Source organism: Diaphorina citri, unplaced genomic scaffold (genome assembly GCF_000475195.1).
Source record: "Diaphorina citri unplaced genomic scaffold, Diaci psyllid genome assembly version 1.1 scaffold240, whole genome shotgun sequence".
NCBI lineage: Eukaryota > Metazoa > Arthropoda > Insecta > Hemiptera > Psyllidae > Diaphorina > Diaphorina citri.
The window spans coordinates 127,926-132,567 of record NW_007377677.1 but is presented as its reverse complement, the minus strand read 5'-3'; the positions used below and the strand labels follow the sequence as shown (position 1 = coordinate 132,567).

Here is a 4,642-nt window from a genome sequence, read left to right as displayed (position 1 = left end):
GCCAGCCTAGTTAGCTTAGTTGGTAGTGCGTCTGCCTTGTAAGCGATAGGCCGCGGGTTCGAAAAAAAAAAAAAAAAAAACACCAACAACAACCTCTCTGTTTGTAGTTTTTGTTTCACAGTGCTCTTTTAGAACGCCTGAATTCTATCAATGAACTGAATGAACTAAGAACTAATATTAATGACCAAGTAAACACCCTAGCCCCCTAGCCAAGGGCCGTAAGTAGGTAGACAATCTCAATTAGCACTTATGAGTTAACTTATGACCTAACTTATACCAGTTATACCTTAGATATAGGTACCTTATTCCTAGTGACAAAATAAGTAGGTAGGAGGTGGTATAGGTACTATTTTTTTGCTATTAGTGCGTTTTTTCTCATTCAATTATGAACGAACAATCAGCAAAATTACTGCCATCAGCAACAAAACAAGACACCAGGCAAAAAAAAAGACATTTCAATGTCAATCGGTTAAAAAAAACGTGTTTTGGCACTAAAATCTGACCATCGAAAATTTGACCCGATTACATTACTTTCCTTCCTATAGGATAAGGAAAGTAATAATAAAAATGATTGGTAAGGATGGAAGGTGGTAGGTAGAATAAAAAAAAAAAGTAAAAAGGTGCAAGGAGAAATTTGAATAAATCCTTTTAGCAAAATAGGTAGGAGAAGGAGAAGGTTTAAGTAGTAAATTATATATTATGTAGAGGAGTACCTACAATACGGTTCTAACGTAGAATAGTCCGTTAAGTTCACACTGAACGTCGAAATTTCGCCTGGCTGGGGCTACCTTGACTCCCCTAAGGAAATAGGCCCCAAAATCTAAAGAAAAATTTGGGATCGTGTAAACGGTTCTTTCACAGATTTTTGCTTGTGGCGCCATTTTTTAAATTTCAAAAATCAGACAAGTAGACAAGAAAAAAAAATTAAAGTTTAGCAAAATTTGTAGGTAGGTGTGATAAGTTTTTCAAGTAGTATTATGTAGAGGAGTACCTACAATACGGTTCTAACGTAGAATAGTCCGTTAAGTTCACACTGAACGTCGAAATTTCGCCTGGCTGGGCTACCTTGACTCTCCTAAGGAAATAGGCCCCAAAAGCTAAAGAAAAATTTGGGATCGTGTAAACGGTTCTTTCACAGATTTTTGCTTGTGGCGCCATTTTTTAAATTTCAAAAATCTTGAAGAAGACAAGTAGACAAGTAGCAAAATTTGTAGGTAGGTGTGATAAGTTTTTCAAGTAGGTATGTATTTGTAGTCAAAATCTGTATTATAAAACAAGTTGAGTCATCCCAATTAGTCCCAATAATAGCAGATACGAGGTAGGTATTACCTTTTTGAATGTGTTCCTCAAAAAATCCAGAGTAGTTTTGTAGTTTGGAAAAAAGCTCACATCATTCAAGATGAGGAGGTGCCTCTGAGAACAATCCACAAATGTTGAGAGTTATTGAATGTACCCACCTGTTTTTTGTAGATCACTGGTAATTGCCATCATTTTGTTGTTACTGTTTAGATGGGATTATAAAACAAGTTGAGTCATCCCAATTAGTCCCAATAATAGCAGATACGAGGTAGGTATTACCTTTTTGAATGTGTTCCTCAAAAATCCAGAGTAGTTTTGTAGTTTGGAAAAAAGCTCACATCATTCAAGATGAGGAGGTGCCTATGAGAACAATCCACAAATGTTGAGAGTTATTGAATGTACCCACCTGTTTTTTTGTAGATCACTGGTAATTGCCATCATTTTGTTGTTACTGTTTAGATGGGTGACCATCTGGGCAAAATGTTTCTGACTATTCTGCTGTGCACCTGCACTGAAAACTATAGTCTGGGTAGAGAATCAGAAGCTAAACCTAATGTAGAACTTGTAGAAGTCTTGTTCAGTGGCGAAATAGCATGTTGAATGCAACAGTTCCCAATAGATCTCTGAAGCCAAGGAACTTTGTGTGTGGTTAATATCAGTGTGGGTAGGGTTACCAGACAAATTTCAAAAGAAAGACATTTTGGCTAAAAAAGGCGGACATTTCAACCAAAAGGAGGATGCAGAAAATAATCAACACATGTTCATAATCATAATAAGTAACATGATTTTTTTAACCCTTTTGTTACCAGAGTTGTTTGGGAACAACAAATATTCAAAGCTGTGCTGTAGCTGGTTGAGGGAACAGAATCATTTTTTTTTTTTCGTTTGACTCACAATATGATTATCTTTCCTAATTTCTTGGGTGTTCTAAAGTGACTGTATAGTGTACAAATGTATCAAAAAAGTACTATAGAATATATGTATATCTCTCAATGAAATATTATTTTCCTAATTTTCCAGGCATCTAAAGTTGAATGTTTGTTTTAGAACAACCAACCATCCGTAAAATCGGCCCAGGTTGTCCCACATGAAAAAAATTGATATATTTGGATTCAGTGAAGCCTACTGAACACAAATATGAACATGAATTTTCCCGCCTAACAGGGCTGCATGTTGATCTCCCAAACACTGGAAGAAGAAAAATAATGATTTTTTCAAGAAGTTCGATAAAGGGAACTGTAATTTAATTAGTAATTACCAAGGTATTATCGTCTCCAAATCGAAGAGAGAAGGAACACAGGATAGGAGAAAGCCAGCCGTTCCAAGAACGAACATTATCCGTTCAGCAAAAAATCCGCCTCGGCGGGAATCAAAACCCGTGGCCTAGCGCTCACAAGGCACACCCGCTACCAACCAAGCTAACTTAGGCTGGCCATTTTCTTTTTGATTTCTTTCTACGTATCTACTCTTTCATTTCTAAAACCACACGTATGTATGTGTGTATATCTCTCAAGACTATACTGTCTCAAAGGTAAAATTACAACGGACAGATTTACTAGTATGTACTTAGTATTAGTATCTACTTACACCAGATATAGGAACGCCTTTCAAAGGTCCTGATGCAAAGTGTCCGTAGATTTCGGACGAACTGCATATGGTAGGTAAAATGTCCATCGGAATTGTGAAAAATCTGGAAGGAATTAAACGAATTAATATTCAATTAAACAAGGAATCAAGGATCCTATTTAAAAGGATGAATTTCACAGAGAGTCGGTGAAGTTTTGGACACCTGACCATTTTCGAATGTCTCTAGTAATGAAAGGGTTAAATCTAAGTACAGTGTACCTAGGTACATTGCACATGGACTTAATTGCACAAAAATCAAATTTATGCTTTTTAAAAGTTTGTAATGAAAGGGTTAAATCTAAGTACAGTGTACCTAGGTACATTGCACATGGACTTAATTGCACAAAAATCAAATTTATGCTTTTTAAGAGTCCTGACATCCTCTTCTCAACGGAAACCGTAAATTAGGTTTTTGAGACCAAAACTTCAAAAAGGTGGACATTTTGCTATATTTTAAAAAGGCGGCCGTACAGAGGACAAACATATAAAAAGGAGGACATGTCCGCCAAAAAGCAGATGTCTGGTAAGTCTAAGTGTGGGTGACCATCTCAGCAATTGCATGGTGCCCCACTCTGACTGGGTGAGGTTAATGTGAGTTTAATAAATGACTTTTTGAGGGGCTCGAAATGTTAGGGATATCTGTCCACCCTTCCAATTTACCCGCACTAGGCTTAGACCTACATACATATGTGCCTCTGTAGATACTCACCCACATAGCATGGGGTCCCATTCTAAAGTCTCGATGTTCATGAGCATGGTTCTAGAAGCATTGGACACGTCTGTTATGTATTTACCTCCATCTTTGCCTCCTGTTAAATTCTGAAATAAGTCATCAATCATCAGTGTCATTCAATGTTTAATAATCATAAATGTCACTCAGTAGCTACTCGATTGTCCTCAGGAACCTGAGTGCGCTCCACACTCCAAGCATAGATCCTATAAAACATGAATCCTGCCAGGAATTGAACCTGGGACCTCCGGTGTGCAAGCCCACTGTGGTACCCACTTGGCCATTTGGCCGAATTCTTCTTAAGCTGTGTCCATACAAAGTAGATGGCTGTCGATCGATGTCGACTGAAACCGTCCACACTGCCTCGACAACATAGATCCACCTCGTCGATCTACGACCGTTGACTATGTGTGGACATTTTGTATAGCGAGTTAACTCCTATCCTGTCTTCCTTCTCTCTTCGATTTCGGGACGATAAGACCATAGCAGTTACAGTTCCCTCTATCAAACCCCTTTAAAAAAAATAGTCCGTTGGGAAACCATCCAGATACTAACCACGCGCAAAACGTATAGGATTGGAAACCCACTCTGTCCCGGAATGTTTGCACTCGAGTGTAGCTCATCTATAATCCCAAGGCACGAGGTTCTCAATAGCTCTCCGCTCGTAAATTCAAAGCTCGCCCAAGTGAATAAGACAGGCTGACCTAAGCTGGGATTAGAATGCAGGTGTGTGTGCTTTCAGTACAAAAGGAGAAAAAGGATCCGCTTACAACGTGGCAATCTTCACAGTGATCATCATCTTCGTAGCTTCGTATAAGCTTAACCCATCCTTTAGGGCTGTTCGCCCCTACATCTAAGCCTCGGAGTGGGCAAAAAAAAAAAAAAAAAAAAAAAAAAAAAAAAAATCAGCTGGGAGCTTTTCATAGCTATAGAGATAAGACAGAAAATTCCTTACTTTCCCCCTAATTCAAACAAGATTTTATACAG

The 4,642-nt window shown here is 38.2% G+C and overlaps 1 protein-coding gene across 1 annotated transcript in view; it reads left to right on the top strand.

Moving 5' to 3' along the window:
- The first annotated feature begins 1,170 nt into the window (after nucleotides 1-1,170).
- Nucleotides 1,171-4,642, top strand: part of LOC103506514 (tubulin-specific chaperone E-like) — a 37,443-nt gene continuing 33,971 nt past the window's right edge. The window contains exon 1 of the mRNA XM_026821551.1: nucleotides 1,171-1,318. The gene's annotated coding sequence lies outside the window, so the exon portion shown is untranslated. The remainder of the gene's footprint in view (nucleotides 1,319-4,642) is intronic.